This window comes from Pelodiscus sinensis, chromosome 1 (genome assembly GCF_052426305.1).
Source record: "Pelodiscus sinensis isolate ZL-2025 chromosome 1, ASM5242630v1, whole genome shotgun sequence".
Lineage (NCBI taxonomy): Eukaryota > Metazoa > Chordata > Testudines > Trionychidae > Pelodiscus > Pelodiscus sinensis.
This window is the reverse complement of record NC_143052.1, coordinates 158,410,424-158,433,317: the sequence shown is the minus strand read 5'-3', so window position 1 is coordinate 158,433,317 and position 22,894 is coordinate 158,410,424. Positions and strand designations below refer to the sequence as shown.

Here is a 22,894-nt window from a genome sequence, read left to right as displayed (position 1 = left end):
CAATTGTCAGCATCTGAGAAAGTTCTGTTAAGTTGTTCAAAACTGTTTTACTGTCTGCTGGCAGCTTACAAATGTCATGCAAAAAACCCAAGGTTTTCTGTGGTGCTTCATTTGTCCTAACTTTTCTTTTATGGACACTCAAGCAGTATTATCAACTGAGTATGAAAACACTCTCTTGACGTTTTATTCTGAGCTTCCCAACACCTCAGCTCTGACCTCATAACCATACTCTTTCTTCTTCTGATGAATACAAGTTTCCTTGAAGATAGGCTCAACTCCTGAGTTTTCCTCCATTTCTTTGGCAGCAGTGATGACATCTTCAAATCCATTGTCTCTGTAGTCACAACAAAATCAAGACAACTTCTCCTCAAAGTAGTAATGGTCATGATATCCATTGACTGAGTTTGTACTGTCTTGCTTAAAACACTTAGTTGGGGGAAAAGATATCATGCCAATCTACAACTAAGACCAGAAATTTGAAGTCAATGATCTGGTTTGCCAGGCTTTCTGCCTCCTGTTGGATCACAGCCTTGGCTTTACTCAATTCAACCCATTCCATCAAGGTATCATAAACTTTAGTGACATGTTACGTCATTGGCCTTACATTGTCAAAGCACCTCTCTCAGCAAGTGTCACTTACCTGCCTCAAGATTAGATTTGTAACTTTTCCATATACCACTTGATTGTTAATGTTGAAAACATGACATATATCCTTTGCGATATTCCAAAGAGAGATACTAAATCTAAAGGAGATGCTACTGCATCTGAGATAACCAGCTTGAGGGAATGATAGCCACAAGACACAAAGACAGTTCTTATATTCAGTACTAGGACTCTTGCCTGGATGCCATTGTTTCTTCACTTCATGTTCATGCTGTTGTAATAGCCTTGGTCCCAGAGGTCCTGAAGTTTTATTTTATTCTCATTCAAACCATTCATAAACATTTCGGTTAGGTCTTTTCCAACTGAGTCATCCATTGACCTGAAACACACAGTGTTCCTTTACTTGGGTACAGCCATCCTCATCAACCAATTTTTGTGTAAATGACATCTTTTCCCTGTGATTAATGTAGGGAGTGCAGTCCATTATCACCGCATAGTACTTCGCTTTGCTGAACCGCATCAGTATATTATCAAGTACCTTCCTTGCCATAAGGTCAATCAATTCATTTTGAATTGTTTTGCTGCAGTAATGGTCCATAGCTTCTTTAGGAATTACTCAGCATAGGTGCTCATGCATGACATCATTGTATTTCCCAAGGAGCTCTACCAAACCGAGGAAATTACTGTTATGTTCAGTGAACATCTTACCCTACAAGCCCAAGGAAGTTAAATTATTCTTAGCAAGGAAGAGGGTAACTGAGATCAGATGCTTGAACATGTTCCTCCAAAGCTCGGTGTCTACATTAATAGCATGCTGGTTTTCTGTGTCTGTTCATTTATTCAGAGCCTAGATTCACCCGCCATCCATTTGAAGTAGACCGTAAAATGGCCAGGTGACTTTTCATGTTGCTTCAGAGCATCAGCTAAATTATGCTGGTAATTATACCCAGAGAGCATAAGTAACAAATTTTGTCATTTTTGTTAAATATTTTGCAGCAAAACCAGAACGCTTTGCCAGTTGATTTTGCGTAAACTATCCAATGCTGATTCAGTTTCTCACCATTCACAAGCACTCGTTTGCAGTGTGTCTTTGAGAAGTGTCACTGCTGCTTCTTTATTGGAAACATCATCTCCTCAATTTTCTCCAGCCCATTCAAAATTGTATGATCAATATTGACAGAGTTTAGGTTTACTGGCCATAAAGTAGGACCTAACATGTCAATTTGTGCAGTGCAGTTTTTCATACTGTTGTTTCTGTCATCATGCAAAGCTGATACTTCTTTATCATTTCTGTCCTTTTCATGTAAATCAGATTTTTCTTTGTCATTACTCTCCTTTTCATGAGACACATTCTTATTTATCATCACGCTCTTTTATGTTACCAGGAAAACTAGACATTGCTGCATCACTTTCCTTGTATTTTCAGTCCTTATCTTTAGGTAAATCTGCTTATTCCTTAGTAATTACTTCTATCATTCATGCTTTGCATACCAGTTTCTTCTGTCCTAGGATGATTGCAGCTGCCTAAAGCCCAGTCTGTGTTGTTCTGTTTTCTATCAAGTATTTTCCCATTAAATTTGCCCCTTGCTGCAAACTAAATTGCAACTGAGCTTTTTGCTTCCTGTACTAAGGTCTTGAAGGCTTCTTAAGGGATGTTTTTTATTTTCTGTGGCAGAAAACAGTACTAGGGAGAGCAAAAATATGTGTTCTGCAATCTTAACCAGTCATGAAACATTATGTGTTAAGTATGGCAAAAGGAAGTAAGAGGTTTTGTTTTTGTACATTATTGTGTTAGACAGAGGTTGGATAGACATTCTGGCATCTAGAGTTTACTGGTGAGGGGAGATCAGAGGGGACATGGACCAAGTACCCCCCTACCAGCCTGGGGAAGGGCAGATAAAACCTCTCTCTGTCCCAAGCCTGCTTCTCGTCACCAATGCTTTGCCCCATCCCTGACCTTGCTCTGCCCACTGCTCTGCCCTGCCCACACATCTTCCCTGCCCTCACTCTACCCTTGCACACCCTCACTTCTGCCCCACCTCTTCCCCCAAAAAAGATGTCTCAGGAGATTAGGAAGGCCAGAGGAAGCAGTGCAGGCTGTAGGAGTTTGCGCCTTCCCTTCTGCACCCTAATCCTAACCCTGTTATAATTTCCACCATCCCCTGGCAAAGAGTTCCACAGGTTGACTATGAAAAATAATTTATTTTGTTTGTTTTAAATCTGCTGCCTATAAATTTCATTTGGTGAGCTTTTTGTATTATGTTAGTGAAGGAGTAAATAACATTTCTTTGTTCTATTTTCTCCCAACATTCATGATTTCCTAGCCCTCTAACATATCCCGCCCCTCACCTTTTTGTCATTTCTTTCCAAGATGAAATGTCCCAGTCTTGTTAATCGCTCCTCATAGGGAAGCTGTTCCTTACCTTTAATCATGTCTGCCAACCTTTCTGTATGTTTCCCAAATCCAATATATATATATATATATATATATATATATATATATATATAGATGAGGCAATCAGATCTGCGTGCAAGATTCAAGATCTTGAGCATATGTTTTCTGGGAACTATCCACAATGATTCCAAGATCTTGTTCTTGTTGAGTGGCAACAGTTATTTTAGACCCCATTATTTTTGTATGTATAGATAGGATTGTATTTTTCTATGCGCTTTACTTTGCATTTATCAACACTGAATTCCATTGGCCCTGTGATGCACAATTACCCAGTTTTGTGAGATCCCTTTGTAAGTTTTTGCAATGAGCTTTGGACTTAACTATTTTAAGTAATTTTGTATCATCTTCAAATTTGGCCATCTCACTGTTTACCCCTTTTCCAGGATCATTTATCAGTAAGTTGAATAGAATTGGTTCAACTGCAGGTCACTGGAACCCACCACTATTTATTCACAATCATCTACATAATCTTCAATTACTTGAGTGAAAAGCCTTTTGTTATGTTAATCACCCTGCCTCCTTCTGTTTACAAACTCCATCCCAAAGGCAAAGTTGGGAGTAAGACAAGCTCTGTTGCAGTTAAAAGCTGCCTCTGTAGCTGGGGCATGCACTTTAAGCAGAACTCAAGTGTGAAATCTAGGGGTTCAAACACTGAGGGCGGCTACAAATCCCCTAACTCCCCCATAAATGGTGCCCTTGGGACTTCTGTCTCAAGCATTGTTGTGTCTCTTTTCTCTTTCCCAGGCAGTTTGACCAGAGGCTGCCTGAGCAACTGATGTGATCTGACTCTTTTCCCCTCCTCAGTTTTGGGGGACAAGTGGCCCCTTATGCACCCCCACTTTTTATAAATTGCTACTTGCACTCCTCCAGTCTTAAAACACAAGTACACTTTCACAATTACACAGTAAAACAAGAGTCATAATATTGCAGCTGAACCCTCTCTTCAGCTCATTCTTATAGCTTACTGGCTGACTGTCCCTTTTATAAACCTGCGAGAACATGGGTGACAACATTCTAGAAGGTTGGAGGAAAATGTAGCTCTCAGGAAGTTTGGTAGGTTCTACAAAATTCTACAAATGATCAGATCATTTTAAGTGGTTAGTGAAAAGTGAATCCCCATGTGGAATACCGGTACTTGAAAAACTTCAAGCATTTTATTGTCCCTTCTGTCGCTAACAACAAAAGCAGCACCCTGAGCTCCCAAGCCTGGCACCCCAGATGGTCATTTTGATTGACTTCCCTTGAATATGGTCCTGGTCATCCAGAGAGAAGGAGTTCTTCCAACAGTACAAAAACTTCTGCTGGTTTAGCTTGCACCTGCAATAGGAGGCTATGTTGAGATAGGCTCAGTAGTGTGGACATATCCTAAGAAGTACCATTTAATGTTAATAGGGAACATTTTAAAAAAAAAGGTTATAATAGCAGACTTTCAATATTATGCAGTGCCATTAGCATAAATTTGCTATCATGCATCCTAAATCAGAAGGGTTGGCAATTATGATTGGAGTTGCCTCAAATCCTAACATTTGTCCTACTTAGCAATTTTTCTTCCTGCTACATTGATGGTAATAGCAGATATTTTGATGCAGCCATTTCTTTTAATAAGAGTAGATTTCATTCATTAACTTGGGGGGAGGAGGATCAGCAGGAAATCAATGTTGCTTTGTTATCTAGCCTCATGCAGAACTATGCAAATGAATCCAGTGATTCATGTTCCAACATTGCTATTTCTTCCTTACAAACTTCCTTGTAGATCTGTCTGCCCCGACTTGCTACATCAGCATTTTCAAGAAGAGCTGCTAACTACGGTAAAAGGATCTGTTTACTCCCAATGTGTTGCTCATATCCAAGGTGAGACAGGTCCAGAGGGACATGTGAACAGTTGGGGTATCAGATAGATAAAGGTACCTCCCTAAGAAACATTAATACTCCCCAATGAAAAATGTACAAGATTCTCTATTGTTCAACTGGATTATTGTGCCGCTGCTAAATTTATTGCCCACATTTAAACTGTGAATACTTGGAAATTTAAATTTTTCTATGGGAAATTATTGGAACATGCTTCTTATTTATCTAGAGTAGACTTCTCAGAAGCTAAAACTAGCTCTTGATATGAGGGATGTATTTATTAGAAATGTTGAAAATGTAGGCTTTATTATTAAATAAATGGCAATGTGCCAATAATATTGAAGGCAAAGTGAGATATGGTTAAGGATTTTTACATTAGGCATATGAGAGAGCAATTATCATGGTATTACAGTAGCATGTTAGAGACCCATTGTCCAAGACTCTGTGTGAATGTACAGTAAGAGAAAGAGCCTGGTTTGAAGAGTTTACAATCTAAAGGCAAGGTAGAAAAAGGATGGTTGAAAGAATCATTAACTTAATTTTACATATGTGGCTGAGGTAGAGATGGATGTTTTTGAACTTAAACTGCTTTAAACAGTGGTTTTACATAGGTCAAAAAATCACAGAGATACTTTATAAATAAGAATTTGCTGAAGAATTGTGTGAATTAAATAAGTGAAAGAAAATCTGTAGGATACCTCTGAAAGTAGTACATAAATCTGTGCCATTTCAGAAGTGGTAATACAGTATTTCATTATATTATTTTAATATGTATTTGCATTAAAGCATCAGCCAATAAAACAGAATCCCAATTCATACTGTTAGGTTACAGCATTCTGCAGAGATTTCAGCTGTGTTTAAAGTAAATAAAATACTATAGAATGAGCCAAGTCAAACTTATTGCAACTTTGATTTGCAACAATAAAAGTAATTTTGGAGTAGTTTTTGGATGTATTTAAATAAAAATGACTCTTTTGTTACATTCAGGCGGCTCTGAAGATGCCTTTGAAAAATACTGGGAGATGTCCCATGCTAAATATATTGGCAGAACATATAGACATGACCTCTTGGTTGGTGGATTAGTGACAGTTTGAGAGAGAATGCAATAGGCCAGGGGATGATAATCCATGGTCGTCTCTTTCTTACTAGGAAAATAAGCAGATTTGGCTTGGTGGAAGTATCAGATATTCACAGTAACTTTATCCCAGAGAGGCCTGAGAGTGACACAGCTGATTAATACAGAGATAAAGGAATAACTGCCTCCTCTGCATGGTATCATTATAAGGCTGCATCTAGACTGGCATGATTTTGCGCAAATACTTTTAACGGAAAAGTTTTTCCGTTAAAAGTATTTGCGCAAGAGAGTGTCTATACTGGTATGTGCCTTTGCGCAAAGCATCCGTGCCAGTGTAGACGATTTCTTGTGCAAGAAATTAACGTAGCTGTCTACACTAGCCCTCTTGCGCAGGTATACTTGCACAAGAGGGCTTATCCCTGAGCGGGAGCGTCGGAGTATTTGCGCAAGAACCACTGATTTTGTACATTACAAAGTCAGTGTTCTTGCACAAATACTCACGGCCAGTGTAGACAGGTGGCAAGATTTTGCACAAAAGCAACTGCTTTTGCGCAAAATCTTGCCAGTCTAGATGCAGCCCAAGTGTTGTGATACTCGGTCTCTTCAGTTACCATTCTATTTACCATAAGCTTAGAACCAAGGTCCACCTTCTACACCAAAATACGGTCCTCAGGCGGGATCCAGCCCACCAAGGTGCCAGATCTGGCCTGCAGAGGTATTGGGGAGCCCCAGGCAGGCTCCCCTACTTGGTCCATAGCCTGCACACTGCTCAGAAACACAGCTGTGGGGCGCTTTCTCTTTATAAGTCTGGAGGGGAGGAGGGAAGATTGAGACACTGTTCCCACCCCCAGCACAATCCCATTAGTCAGTTTCTGGCTAGAAACTGGCCAGTGGGAGCTGCCTGTTTAAATAACAGGCACCCTTGAAGCACAATCCTCCTGCTCAGTTACTCACTCAAGCACATGGCCAAGCCAGGCGGAAACATTTTAAACTCTGCAAGCTTTTAGCTTTGCAGGCGGGCTGGTTTGGCTGCTGGCTAGTAAGTCTCTTGGCCAGAACCTGCCTTTGGTACCCCAGCCCCTCCCCTCACTAGACCTGCTAAATTGAACCCTGGAAGTTCTGGAAATGAGTGATAGGGGAGGGATCATGTGAGGATTACCTGTTGTGTTCCCTCCCTCTGAGGCATCTGGGATTGGCCACTGTTGGCAGACAGGATACTGGACTAGGTGGACCATTGGCCTGACCCAGTATGGCTGTTTTCATGTTCTAGTTCGACTTCTGCGTGGTGTAGACATGACATGAGAGATCCCAACTGAGAGAGACTCAACAAAGTCTCAAGGCTCCCTTGTTTAGGGTTCCATAATGTTCTGTTCAGTCTCCCTCCTGTTCAGTTTATGTGAGCCCTCTGAGGAAGCTACAGAAAATTTGGACTACAATAGTAACAGCATGTGAATGACACACAGATTTATCTCATTTACATCCAAATCATAGGGGTTATTCCTGTACTGCCCAAATCTTCTGCCAGGATGCAGAGAACACACATTGCACCTCTGCCAGCATGGATAACAAAAGTGCAAACAGAGAGGCGCTGCTGAGGCAAGTTAAGATGCACAAGAAACTTTGGAGATGGATCCTACAGGGACTCTATACATTGAAATAATGCATCCCTCATCTACATGACTTCTAGCAGCATAGCATCCCACTTCCTTCCCACTGCTGGAGTCTTTCCCTGCCACAGAAAAGGCTCTGCCAGCAGGGAAGCGGACGGGGGCGGGGGGAGGCTTTGGCAGCAGAGAGCTGCTGGAGCTGTTCCATTATGCTTGGCCCCTGCCAGAGCCTTCCACTGACACACAGAGGCTGCCTGCCTTTCACTGTGGCATGGAGCAATGCATACAGGGTTTTGTACCCTCTGTGCCACTGCCAGCATAGACAGAGCTTAAGTGTGGTCGTTCTGCTATCTTAGTACTTGTCAAAGACTGGGATCTGAGTGAAGGTGAACTGTCTGAAGGTCAATCTAGTTATGACAGTAATAAGATATTTGAAGAAGCACTTCAACCATGGATTGTTCATTACCCCATAATTAAAGGTGTCTACACCCCCTCCTTTGTCAAAATAGTACACAAGCTGAAGAAACAATTTAGTGTTGTAGGTAGTACTGGTGGGTAAATATAACTATTTAATCTGTGTTTGGTTAAAATGCATTATTTCTTTAAGATAAGAACCTTTATCACAACCATACAAGCATTTGTTACCTCCAGAATGCTTTATTGCAACACACATGGGCAAGGCTGACTGGAAGTCATAGGTCAGACAGACATCCACAGCCCAATTTTTGGACACTTTTGCCATTACATTCAGAGATTAGCTTTCTGAATAATAAATCGCTATAAATTATTATATTATCTAGCACGATTCCTTGGTAGATTTCAAAAGAGGTTGACGTAGTTATGCCCATTTTACAGATGGTAAAATTGCACTGGTTTCTTATTACAAATAAAGTTGTTTACATTGCTTTATAATGTAGTTCAAAGCCTTAGCTACATGAAAGACTACTTATTTCCTCAAGCAGAGCAATTGCTATAATTTAGGTCCATTGAAGTTTGAATGTATGGAACTGTAGAGGGAGGGAATTTATCATGACTGGGAAGGGAGAAATTTTAACTTTAGTCCTTACATACCCTACTGAGAAGCGGAAGAACAACTGTGAACTTCAACACAAAAATGATCAGTTATTAATAAAAATCAATTATTCATTTACAATTGGTATCATCCCGCTAATTGTCTTCAACTTTAATGAGTTTTAGGAAGAGCACACATTCATATATTCTTATATCTTATGCTCATGTATATTGTTAGCTGATCTTTTTCTTCTTTTTTGGGTGGTAATTTTATTTAATTAAATAAAATTATATTAAAAAAGAGCAAATCCTGCTATTAAACATCAAGCTTAAATTGGTGAGATAAAATTTCGCATAAACTCTGCTAAGGGTTAGGTTAATTGAAATAGACACTAATGGTATATTGAAATGTTATTGTAATTTAAGGCTTATTAACATTCCTGGAGAGCTAATGGAAACCGATTATGATGAAATAGAAATATTGTGGGACATACTTTGAAAATTAAGATTTTTAATTTTCATTAATTTGCCAGTATCAAAATACTCTTTTAGGGAATTTGGTGCTCAAAAAGACAAGCTGCAATTGTACACAAATAGACCCAGATTCAACAAAGCACTTAATCACACTCTTAATTTAAGAACTGTGCTTAAATCCATCCCAATTTATCTTAAATGCAACATATACTTAAAAGCTTAGTTGAATCAAGGGACATTTTCTTTGACAGGTTCTCTAAGCAATCAAATTAAAACTTTCCTTTTACTGAATTTTATAAGTCTTACATGATCGCTTACATTTGTTCATTTAAAATGGTTTTTACTTTATCTAAAATAAGAAAACAAGGGTTACCTGTCTTAAATAAATTTCCATTCTCCTTTAATAAGTGTCTGCAGTGGCCATGAAGTTATTCAGCAGTTTCCTACCTCAGAGCTATGTTACAGGGTTACCTAGGACACATTTGGTGTTATATAAGTAATATGCAATGGGCCAATTTCAGTGGTTCTTAACTAACCAAAACTCTCATTTAATGACATTTACCCCATTATTTAATTATATTGCATTCATGCTTTCATTTCATTTCCACTTATGTTATGTGTTTGAAATAAGGTAATACAAAGAAAGTAAAACAAAACAAAACAAAAACACAGAGGGATAACATCTTAATTTTCCATTCAGACTGAAAGTTTTATTTGAACTCTTCACCACCTCTAAATCCATAGTTAAGAAACTGTGCCACTTTACTGTGGGAGTGGATGAGGCAACTATGTTTTTGAGATATTGCTTATAATTACTGGAAAAAATAGGAGTATTAGTAACAATATTCATATGATTTGTAGCTGTTTGCTAGTGCATGGTAAAGAAAGTGCTATCATCGAGTGCTCTCTTTATGAGGTCTGTGAATTAATACTGTTATCCATAATCTTTCCCTACTCTACATTTAGGTTATATCTACATTGCTATGTTACATTGGCACAGCTACACTAATTCAGCTTCAGCACTGTAGTAGCTCCAGTGAAGATGCACAATGCTAATTGGAGAGTGTCCCCTGCCAACATAACACAGTGTGCACAGAACAGTGGATTTAACTTACATCCCTTGTTGTTTTTACACCCTGGCAGGTCACAAGTGACGTTGGTTTAAGCAGTACTGTAGACCATCACTAAATTGATAAAAAGCTGAGAGGTGTAACTCTACCCTCTACAGAAAGAAAGGTAGAGTAACCATGAAATTGACTTAATTCATATAAATATAACCATTCCTTCCCCTCAACTGAAAACAAATAGTGGGTTCTATTGTTATTTAAATGCTATTTTACTGGCTTGTTTTAAAAACTGTCCATTCATTAGCTAAAGTATAAACATTCCAATAGTCCTGTCTTACGTTTCTCCTGCACCCAAAGCAGAGCTGGTGATAGCAAGGGGGTAAAAGGGACAGTTGTTCTGAGGCCTGGTGATTTACAGGGGCCCACAGCTCCTGGCCACAACTGCCACCAGGAAGGAAAGCCTTACACCATTTAGAAGATTGTGGATCAATGCCAACACTTTAAACTACATCTAGAAATGCTCCTGCAGTTAGGCTGATCACAGATCTGCAGTGCAATAGATCTGTAGGGCAGAATGTTTGCAGGGTGTTTCTGTAAGATAATATATTGACATATTATTTGTGAACAGGATTTCTAATTTCTAAGACATTATGTACTGATGTCTTTTTGAATATTTTAAAAAATCCTCATGGCAAAGACCAGATAAATAAATTGTATTAATTAGTACAATATGCTGCATGTTTATATTACACCTTAATGATAGTCTGCTTCCACTTTTCAATCAAAAAATGAAACAAAAGCCATAAACATTCATGGGTAACTTTTTGAATTTTGAATAGAAGGCTGATTCTACGGCTGTAGAGAATAATTATTATGAAAACTCTAGTCCCAATTGTTTTTTAGTTGATATTGACACCATTCTAGAGCAAATATTCAACAGATGCAGCCCCGAGCGAGTGACTAGGAACATATGGTGGGATAACTATCTACCATAGCTTTCAGATTCTATCATTAGAACATTTGTAAGTGAGGGGAAATCCCTTTCAAATCAGCATGGAGTTTTAAAGGAAGACAGCAAAGAGATTATGGAATAGAGATGATAGAATGATACTATTTTGAATTACTGAAAATAAGAAATGTTGCATTTTGTCCTAATGGAAGGAAGTTAATGATGAACTTTGCTAGACCTTCAGATAATAGTGGAGTGCTAGGATTGTTAAGATCTGACTAAGAGTCCATGTCTTTCTCAGTATAGCAATATTACCAAAAAGGCAAAAATAAAGTTTCAAATGGTGGAACTATAAAGAAGAGACATTATTAACCCAACTTGCTATAACACAAATACTGCCTTTTGGAATGCCACTCAAGAATGCAATTATTCTTTGGGTAAAATAACTGAGCCTTTGCTGCCCTGTCTGAATGAAATGGTCAATATCTCATTTCTATATAAACATATATTATTGAAATATAATTATCTATTTTACTGTACACATCACAGTGCAAACAGTTGCAAAGATCATATGGATCCTCGAAACTCTTAAGTAATTAAGCTTTTAAAAATAAAATTATAGTATAAACCAGCTTCTGTATGCATTATGCCTTTCAAATGATGTTTTTATTTGACTGAAACAAGTATTTAGCTCTCCAAAGATAAGATACATCACAATCAAAGACATTTCACATTGAAAAAATAATTTGGTGTCATAAGGAGAACCATTAGATATTAGGGATGACAAAAATGGCTCCATCTATCTTCTAAGTGAGCAGAGAGAAAGAACAGAACACAGTAGAAAATGCTTATATGGAATGCCAGAGCTGATTACAACACTCTGTGCATGCATGTAATTGAAGTGAAAGGCACATCACACCTGCCATTCAGTTGAAGGATATGCCACAAGATAGCAATGACATGGTAGAGCTTGATGGCACACCACAGCTGAAAAGCAGTCATGTGACATGCTTTTACTACAGAATGCTGCAGTCCCTGCTGCTCTCTCTGTAACCTCTTGGTGACAGAAAACATGAGCTGATACAGGAATTACATAACCTTTAACTTGCTTGAGATAGGTGACATTTTCTGGAGGATTTGAGAGGAATCACTCAGATATCCTGTTAAGATCCTGTGTCAGAAATCCAAATGTACTCCAGCAAATTGTGTTTCTCATTCGCAAGAGATTATCATTACAACTTTAGGTAATAAAACTATAAGGGACCTGTTCTGTGTTTGATGTAATCAAAATAAGCCAGTTTGACCTAAGTAAACATTCTTAAGTACTTGTTTCCATTTATTTAAAGCCCCTTCATGTGTAGCTGGGTGCTGTACAATCTCAATTTCAAAATGAAGCATGCAGTTTAAAATGAAAAGCAGCTGAAAAAAAGAAACTGGTTTGAGACAGATGAAATCAAATCCTGGACATGAAATACAGAATAGTATACAGATGTGGAATAGTATCTGTATCTGGAATAGTACACAGATTCCATGTCCACAGAAGAGTCAAACAAGACCAATGTACAAAATTGCACATGAAATTGGTTCAAGTCACACTGGAAATCATTACCCTAGATAGTGCATTTGCTGTGATTAAAAACTGATTAGATATGGGATAAAAGCAAAAACCTGAATCAAACCATTTCCAGATGTTGGGGCCTTTGACATTTGCCTCTGAAACTGAATTTGGGCCATGAATGCGTCTCCAGTCTTGGCGATGTGTTTCAGAAGTGCTGGTTTGAATCTTTCTTTTGCATTCCATTTACAGATAAATCATCAGTAGTAAGAAGGTGCTTTCCTAACCCAGGTGTAACTCCCCTTACATCAAATTTATAAGTGGAGAATCCACACTAACAAGCCCATAATTTCAAAATAACAGGCTGCTTATTTTGAAATCTGTACTCTCGCTTCCCTCAGGGAATCATGCTAATTTCAAAACAGTTATTTCAAAATAGCATTAGTGTGGATGCGCCAGTGCTGCTATTTCAAAATAACTACTCCCCAGAGTAACTCGAACTAATTACTACCCAGTGCTTTCTTGGATTCTAAGTTGAGGTAGCGCATCCACATTAATGGAGCTTGCCTCAGACTAATTTCAAGGTTTTCCTGTAGTGGGAACACACTATTTCGATTTTGTAAAATCAGGAGTTATTAAGCAGAATTTAGTTATTTCAGAATAATTTATAGTGTAGACCAGTGGTCCACAACGTGGCCCCTGCCCTGGGCATGCGGTGCCAGGCCCAGGTGCGTGGTGCATGAGCGGCCCTGCCCCCAGACGTGTGGCGCATAAGCGGCCCTGCCCCTGGCCACCCAGCAGCTCCAAAAGGTTGGGGACCACTGGTGCCCCTAGAGGCCTCAGGCCTTAATTGTACATTGGACTCACATTGAACTCTGTGGTTTTTTGGGTCATGCCCATAAGTAATGTCACTGAAGTTTTCAGGATTGGGACAGAAAGCTGCTAGCTGCTTTGCTCAGGAAGAAATTAGATGAAAATTCAGAGTTAAAAGTGGAGTCAACTTTTCTCTGAAAACCCTGCCTTCAGACTGTCTTAGAGAACTCCCTTCTTCTAGCTGTCAGACTTTCATAAAAAGTTGTCATTATTTTATACTGAGTTAAAGATAAATTGATTTATATTGTAAATTCCTGAACCATGAAACAATATATTTCAGCCAAGCTATACACAGGACCCTTTTCACTTACATATAAATAATTTATTTGTTAATTGTGCTTTTGACCTTATTCATCTCAAGAAGATATAACCTGGTAGCCTAGACATCATTCACATTGAAAAAATTCTGACATTCTTTGTAACATTATACTTCGAGTAAACAACATACTTTCCAGTATTACTAGTTCAGGGATTGTAAAGTTCATAAATCATCAAAAGATGGTGGCAAAAAGTGTTGAGTTTTCTAAAGGGAAACATTTTTTTCAAAGAATAATGATTAAGTGAGATGAAAATGTTATTCTTAGCAAAACAATTTATTGAAACACTAGGTAAATGGAAATACCAGCAGGCAATTTATTTTGTTTTGAAGAGTTTCAATATTTTCTTCTACCAGCTTGATGGGGATAAATACATAAACACGTGAGAGAGAGAAAGAAATGTTTTAGTTTGTGGTATGGAATAATTGCTTACTTTAAATGTATTAATTTCACACGTCTATTAACATCTTTGTGTTAATGTATCTTGCTAATTGATTAATGGAGCAAAAGAAGGTACTTGTTAGATAAATGGTAAAAAAAAGTAAAAATGCTATTTTGAAATCGTTTTTGTGTGTAGCTGCGCTATTTTGAATTAAGTTAATTCGAAATAGCGCTGGAGTGTAGACATACCCTATCAGGGGAACTCCCCTGAAGAAGGCCATGGAGGTAGCCATAGCCCTTGTAAAGTATATGCAAGGGCGAGTTGAGAGCGGAATGTTATTGGAGGCATAGGCCTCTGTTATGCAGTCAGTTATCAATTTAGAAATTGGGAAGATATGGGTTGGCCTTTGGATCTATCAGCTAGGGAGAGAATTAGCCGATCAGTTTGTCGAAATGGTCTGGTATGGTCTAAGTAGAAGGCCAAGGCCCGTTGAACGTCGAGCGTGTGGAAAGTCATATCTTGTGGCGAAGTGTGAGGCTTAGGGTGAAAGACCGGAAGAACAATTGGCTCATGGTCGTGGAAGCTAGATGCTATCTTAGGAAGAAAAGTAGAGTGGAGCCTGAGAACTACCCCCTCCTTATTGAAAACAGTATATAGGGGTGTTGCCATTATGGCAGATAACTCACTGACCCGACGAGCTGATGTAATGGCTAATAGGAAGACCATTTTCATCGTCAGTAATTGTAAAGGTATAGTAGCGAGCGGTTCTAATGGTGGGGCCATTAAGGCTTCGAGGACAGTATCTAGGTTCCATACCGGATTAAGCAGTGGACTCATGTTTGTAAGGCCTCTAAGGAAACACTTTGTGGTCGGGTGGGCGAAGAGAGAGATGCCGTCGATCTGTTGTCTAAATGCACAGATGGACTCTGTGGGATGCTAATGAAAGTCCTGTTTGTTTCAGGTGGATTAGGTAATCAAGAATGTTTGGGGGAGCCATTGAGTCCGGGAGCTGTCGTCTAGTGGCACATCAGGCTGCAAACCTGTGTCATTTGGAGAGGTAAGTTTTCTTAGTTGTTAGTTGTCTCCTGTGGATGAGGATACATTTCACCTGTTCAGAGCACAGGGACTTGGACGGATTCGGCCAGTTAGGAGCCAAGCGGTTAGTTTCAGGGTCTGAAGCTGGGGGTGTCGGAGAAAGCCAAGGTTCTGGGTGAGGAAATCTGGGTGAAGTGGGAGCTGGAACAGTTTGTGTATGGACATGTGATGGAGGAGTGGGAACCAATGCTGGCGAGCCCATGCTGGGACGATCAGTATGAGTGTGGTTCCATCTGATTTCACTTTCTGCAGAACCTTGGGAATGAGGGCTGTGGGAGGAAATGCATATAGGAGAGGCCCTTTCCAACTGGTAAGGAAGGCATCTCCTAGAGATCCAGGACCTAAACCCACTCGGGAGCAGTACTTGTGGCACTTCCTGTTGCAGTAGGTCGCAAAGAGATCTATCGCGGGAAACCCCCATCATTGAAAAAGGGAGAATGTCATTGGAGAATGTCATTGTGTAGTTCCCACTCGTGTTCCATAGCAAAGTGTCTGCTGAGAAAGTCCGCTATAACATTCGTAGTTCCAGGTAAGTAGGATGCCACAGGTGTTACATTGTGGCGAATGCACCAATACCAAAATCGGATTGATTCTGCACAGAGGGAGCGGGATCGAGCGCCGCCCTGGCGGTTCACATAGTATAGGGCTGTGATGTTGTCTGTGAGGATTCTCACCGTCGTGCCCTGAATGTGAGCATGGAGACACTTGCAAGCGTAGAAGATGGCCCGCAGTTCTAGAAAGTTTATGTGGAGGTGAGCTTCTGACATTGACCATTGACCCTGCACAGAGATTGAGTCCATATGTGCTCCCCAACCGAGAAGAGAAGCATTGGTGGTGATATGGTGTTGTGGCTGCTGTTGTTGGAGCGGAACACCAGAGAGAAGGTTTGTATGGCTCGTGCACCAAAGAAGTGATAGAAGTACGGATTGCAGAGGAGTCATGGGTCTGTGTAGGTCATGTCTGGAGGACTGTATACCAGTGTCAGCCAGTGTTGAAGAGCACAGAAACGTAGTCTGACATAGTGAACAACGTAGGTGGTGGCAGCCATGTGATCCATAAGTCTCAGGCAGGTGAAAACCTGCACCGTGGGGCTGTCTTGGATGATATGAATGAGATCTTGGATAGCCTGGAATCTCTGTAGAAGTAAGTAGGCCCTGGCTGTTGTTGAATCCAGTCGAGCTCCTATGAATTCCAGGTCTTGCATCAGTTTCAAAGTGGACTTTTGTTTGTTGATGAGAAGTCCTAAGTCTTGAAAAACTCATCAAATAATGTTGATCATATGAAGGGTTTCAGCTGCCGTCCGGCCTTCAAGAAGGCAGTCGTTGAGATATAGGAAGATAATCACTCCCTGACGATGGAGGTAGGCTGCAACCACTGCCAGGATTTTTGAGAATACCCTGGGGGCGGAGGAGAGGCCGAATGGCAGGACTTTGTACTGATAGTGGTCTGTGCCGACAATGAATCTTAAGAATCTTCCGTGTGCTGGGTGGATTGACACATGAAAGTAAGCATATTGGAGGTCGAGGGGCCGTGAACCATTTGTTGCGATATAGCGCAGGAATTATAGCAGCTAGTGGGATCATCCGGAATCGTTGCTTGCATAGGAATTTGTTCAAACAGTGGAGGTCTAGTATGGGGCGCCATCCCCCCGACATTTTCTGGGTGAGGAAATAGTGGGAGTAAAATCCCTTGCCCTTGAATTCGGCTGGCACTGGTTCCATTGCTCCCAACAATAGGAGATGACTGACCTCGACGGGTACGAGTGCCTCGTGAGGTGGGTCCCTGAAGAGGGACAGGGGACGAGGGGTGGTGGGAGGAGTAGAGATTAGAGGGATGGTGTAACCTGAGTGAACAATTTCCAGCACCCATTTGTCCGTAGTGATGTTGAGCCACTGATGGTAGAATGGCTTTAAGCGCTGGTCAAAAAGTAGGGTGTGATGAGCATCGCTGCTGTGGAGGACTGTTCGCGGGCCCCTGACCAAAACCTCAAACTTGCTGCTTGTTATTGGATGAGGTCTGCGCGCTGTTTTTTTATGGTCTGGCATCTCTGCGGTTTCTGGCACGAGCGTTGGTGGTCGAAATTCCTTTGCTGCTGCTATCATTGTTGTCTAATGTATGGATAGTCATTACATTATTGGAATGGAGTGTACCTTCGCCTTCTAAATGTGCCCAATGTCCTGAGAGTAGTGTGAGAGTCTTTTGATGAATGCAGAGATGAGAGGGCGAAGGTAAGATGCCCTTTGCATAACAATCCCGGTAGTGGTAGAACGGACTGCTATATCTGCCATGTAGCTCGCTATCTGAAGGGCTGTCCTAGCCGAAGCGAAGCCTTCCTGAATTAGTTATTTTAATATAGGCCTCTTGGGTAGACGGTCCATCAGGGAGGTTAGTTTTGAGAATGTGTCGAAGACGTGGTTGGAAAGGTGGGTTGTGTAGTTGGCGATTTGCAGCATCAACGTTGCCGATGTATAAACTCTCCTTCCCAACAAATCTAATCTCTTGACGTCCTTGTCGGATCCCACTTGTTTGTATTGGGGAGTCTTCGACCTCTGTTGTGCCGCGTCAACAACTAAAGAATTTGGCTGAGGATGGTTAAAAAGAAATTCCATTCCCTTGGGGGGGAACGAAATATTTTCTGTCAGTTCTCTTGTTCATTGGGGGCATGGACGCTGGCGTATGCCAAATCTCCTTGGCTATCTCCAAAATGGCTTCATCTAATGGAATGGCCAATCTGGATCTGTGTTGTGGCTGAAGATTCTTAAAAAGGTGATGTTGTTTGTCCTTTATTTCCTCTAGAGGTATCTCCTGACTCGCCACGACGCATTTAAACAAATCCTGAAACTGCCGGAGTTCGTCGGGCGGGGAAGTGTCCCCTGGAATGACAGCTTCGTCTGGAGAAGAGGAATCGACAGGGAATACTTCTGATGGCTCATCTTGGTGAACAAACTCCAGTTCCGAAGGGAGTTGGGGTGGAGATATGGCTCGCCCTGTTGGAGTAGGAGGGGCAAGAGTTGGCGATTGTCTAGAAGAGGCACAATTGCAGCAGGATCATCAGTGAGATCTAGATCTATGATGATATGAAGACTGGCTTCAAGAATCATAGCTATGTGGTTGATCATGGTGGTAGAGCCTTTCGAGTGGCGAGCATCTTTCCAAGTAAGTAGGTCTGGTACTGTCCCAATGTAAGGGGAGTGTGGTGAGCGGGAGCAGTGGTACGGCACTCCAGAGGAAGCAGGTGAGAAGGACCAATGACGGTGATGTTGTCTCCTTGTGGTTGGGATACGATGCGAGAAAAGAAGATGGTAAACGTTCTGGAGATTGGTGAGGTCTATAGCGGCTGTGGTGGTAAGATGGGGAGTGTAGCACTGGCGGAAATGGGGATGGCACTGGCACCGCTTGCTACTATACCTTTACGATTACTGCGAGAATGGCTCCGAGGAGGAGGAATGTCTGGAGTAATTCTGTCGGCGCGGGCTGTAGATTGGTGCAATGCCGGTGCTGTTGTTGCTGTTGGAGCCGTTGTTACTTTCAAGCCGTTATTATTGTTGGTGCCATTTTTATTGTCGGTGCTGGTTGGTTGTCCAGTGCCGGCGCTGTTGCTTTTGCCGGTGCCGGGGACGCTCTCGGTGCCGGTATATCTGTCGGTGCCGAAGGTCCAGGTGCAGGGGGTTCTAATGCTACCCTCGGTGCTGCGGGCTGTAATGCGTGCCTTGTCTTTGCCGGCTTAGGTGCCGCCATTGATTTACTACGTGGCTTCTGTGTGCCGGAGGGGCCCGGTTTGTCCCCAGAGCTCACTCTGCCTTGATGTGCCGGCAGAGACCTTATAGGAGACGGTTGCTGCTGCTTGGACGATACAGACGAGGGAGGCGAGATTCTGCGCTTCGGCGGCAGAGTCTCTGAGTTGGAAGCAGGCCACGGGGGCTGCAAGGCTTTATCAAAAAGCAGCATGCGTAGCCGCATCTCCCTGTCCTTTCTGGCCCTTGCAGTGAGTTTACTGCAGTGCAGGCATTTCTGGGGAACGTGAAATTCTCCCAGACACCTAATACAGGATGGGTGACTGTCTGAGGCAGGCATTGCCTCCCAGCAAGAGTCACATTTCTTGAAGCTGGGGGATGGTGGCACGGTGACTAATATGCTACAGGAGAGGGTTTTTTTTTTTTTTTTTAATGGTAGTGGTCTAACTATGTACAAAAATGCAAAGGAAGGGAAGAAAATGGGGTACAATGAACTGTGAAGGATAACTATTAACTAAACTAAGAAGTAAAAAGAGGGCAATCTCATGACAGAACGAGTCAATGAGAAGAAGAGCGCAGCTCTGTCTGCAGCGTGAGGTGGTTGAGAGGAACTGGCGGGGACCGGACTGCACACTCAGGCAAAAGAGCGCGAATGCCACGAGATGCTGCAGCGCATCTGGCGGGGTTCTGCTTCTAGAAGAATCTCTGTTCTGCGGTGCCGGGGCAAGCCCAGCACCAACAGTGGAGCACCCATAGGGACATCCTCAGAGAAGAAATACCTGTTAGGCTACAAAGTCTGTATCCCCCTTAAGGCAGGATTATTCTCTATAGGTTTTTTGCTCTGTTAGAGTACTTTTACCCCATAGAGAATGATCTTATCTGCTGCTACTGATCTTCCAGGGTTTGAATAAGCGGGTCTTGTAAAGACAGCTAATTTGAACTGAGAGGGGCACTCCAGTCGATGCCGGTAGTCCTGCTTCCATGAGGAGTAAGGGAAGTCAAAGGAAGACTGTTCTCCCTTCAACTTCCTACAGTGTGGACAGCACTAAAAATCAAGTTAAGCTACTTTGACTTCAGCCACACAATTAATGTAGCTGAAGTTGCCTATCTTAATTCGACCTTGTCCTGTAGTGTAGACATACCCATAAAGTATTATGCAGAATTAGTAGTAATATACTCTCATACTTTAATGTCTTCCTAGCCTGACAGATTATATAAAATATGGTGGTTGGGTCCTTGAGAAACAGCAGGAGTGATAAATACGCTTCTGACACTTTCTAAATTCTAAAGGTTTGCCATGGAAAGATGGTTTCTGTTTGCTTCAAGAAAAGTTGCTAAAAATATGTTCACTGTTAAGTCTAACTATCATATAGGTAAGGTTCCTACATGGTCTCCACTACCAAGGCTTCTGAGGGATGCTATGAAGTATTTTCCCTGCCTCACAGGGATGCTATGAAGTGTTTTCATTCCACTGAAGCACAGATAGGAAGTCTCTTGACAGAGTACACAGAGGAAGACTATTGTAGAGCATGGACTTGAACCACAGTCTCCCCAGGTTGCTGGCTTACCTCCTGAACCTATCAGTCTTTTTACCAAAGGGTTATAATGAAGTCACTTGTTCAGTAGAGGCAGCCTGATAGCAACTTTCAGCTACCTTAAGGGGGGGTTCCAAAGAAGATGGAGCAAGCTAGTCTATTCTCAGTGGTGGCAGATGACAGAACAAGAGCAATGATCTCAAGCTGTTGTGGGGGAGATCTAGGTTGGATATTAGTAAAAATTATTTCACTGGGAGGGTGGGGAAACACTGGAATGGGTTACCTAGGGAGATGGTGGAATCTCCATCCTTAGAGGTTTTATGTCTCGGCTTGACAAAGCCCTGGCTGGGATGATTTAGTTGGGCTTGGTGCTGCTTCAATCAGTTGGTTGGAATAGATGATCCCCTGAGGTCTCTTCTAATCCTAATTTTCTATGTTTTTTATCATTTCAGGAAGTTTACCTGAAAGGACATGGGAAAGATGGCAGAGAAAAATGTATACCTTGGGCTATAGAGAGAGAGCAACATTGTATGTACAAAGCCTTAATTATTAAAAAATGTTTTTGAATTGTTATCAACTAAACAATCCTCAGATAATTTTAGCCCCACAAAAATCAATCACATTTACATTTGTCTACTATTATTTGTAAATAAATATTGAAGCATGCTTGGTGACTAATAATATAAGAGTTGATTCTCATTTACCCTATGGGTTCTTTACACAGTTTTCGCTATGTAAAAAGCCTTAAAAAGGATGTAAATTATGCTTATTCTCATTTTAAGGCCACGATACATTGGCAGAGTGATAATATAAAAGAGAATCAGACCCCTATGGACACATCAAACAAAATCCATATTAGACAATGGTATACCCTCAGCTGTAATAATAAATTATAGTATATTGGAATACATTGTGAGCACTGCCTTGTGTAAGTAATAGAAATATATTAACAGCTTCATTGTAGATTCAGAAAAGACAACACATTTTGTTCCTGGATACATAGAAGTTCTGAGGGCTTGAGACAAAGACAATGGAAGTCCCTGGAAAGACTTTCATTGACTTTTGCCTATCCTTATCCTAATTGGTGTGGACACTCAGGCAAAGTTGGTTGGTGGTTTACTTTTTGTATACCAAATTGGAAAGTGCTTACTATGGACCCGATTTTCAGAAAATGCAGCTCAATTTGATTATTGAAAAACTGAAACACTCAAACCCCACAAATCCATTGTGGAAATATTGGTCTAAACTCTTATCGGCATTTTTGGAGAAATCATCTAATTTCCTATGTAATCAGGGCAGCTCCACTAGCAGCAGCTGAGGTAAGTGAACCCACATAGACAGGTGCCCCCACGGCCTCTTCTTTGCCTCTCAATATTCAGTTCCTTCTTGGGGCACCAATAGCCTCTGTGGGTACCTGGGCAGGGTGGGGCGCATTCTGTACTCCTGAAAGGGATGGGAACTCAGGCAGAAGTGGTGGGCGGGGCAGCTAAACCTCTGTGCCACCCAGAGCTTGTCATGCCGCTTCCCTTCTTTTACATGGCATGGCACTCCGGTGGTGATTTAAAGGGCCCAGGGCTACAGCTGCTGTCACAGCAGTGGTGGCTGGGAGCCCCGGCTGCCCATGAATTACCTGGTCCTGGAGCAACTGTCTCCCTTCTTACCACCCTGTTGGTGGGGCCTAATTGCATCTCTCCCCCAGGTTTGCCCTATTCTCTCTCTTTCTCTTCCAAGGTTTTTTCCCCTTGTATCTTTTGGTGATTGCAAAATATATAGTGGGACAGGGGATTTGTTTTTTGCCTTCATCCATAGTTTCAAGGCCTTTGCATGCCACTATTCCTACATCACACAATGCAAGATTATTTACCACATCCTATTATGACATCATGTAGCCCCATTTTCCCATCTGCACCCCTGAGACTTTTGTGGATCCCACTTCCCTATGCATGTTGTTCATAGTCTTATGATCTTTGTGTAGGTGTACACTGTAATATATGGCATTATTTAGCCACCCGCGCGGCTCATATGAAACCCTCTATAATATAGTTCTCCTACCTTAGCACTGGATTAAAGACTATTGTGCTATCTATCCCAGGCTATGCTTTTAAGGTCTTTGTATGTATTTCTCCCTCATTTAGCATGGACTGACGTGGTTTACACTGGTCCACATCTTTGAAAGACAAATACTCAATTACAAATTTCACAAATGAATTGTGGTCCACCCACATTTACTCACTAAAGATGGGCAGTTGACTCAACTGTTGTAATGGGATAAAGGTTCTCTGTCACTATGTGAATGCCAAAGCCAAGTCTGGTC

The 22,894-nt window shown here is 41.4% G+C and overlaps 1 long non-coding RNA gene across 1 annotated transcript in view; it reads left to right on the top strand.

The window, feature by feature from the left end:
* LOC142819644 (uncharacterized) overlaps positions 1-21,904 on the top strand; it is a 33,915-nt gene extending 12,011 nt beyond the window's left edge. The window contains exons 2-4 of the long non-coding RNA XR_012897505.2: positions 15,178-15,273; positions 18,108-18,467; positions 21,033-21,904. This is a non-coding gene — a long non-coding RNA (uncharacterized LOC142819644). The remainder of the gene's footprint in view (positions 1-15,177; positions 15,274-18,107; positions 18,468-21,032) is intronic.
* Positions 21,905-22,894: the final 990 nt, after the last annotated feature.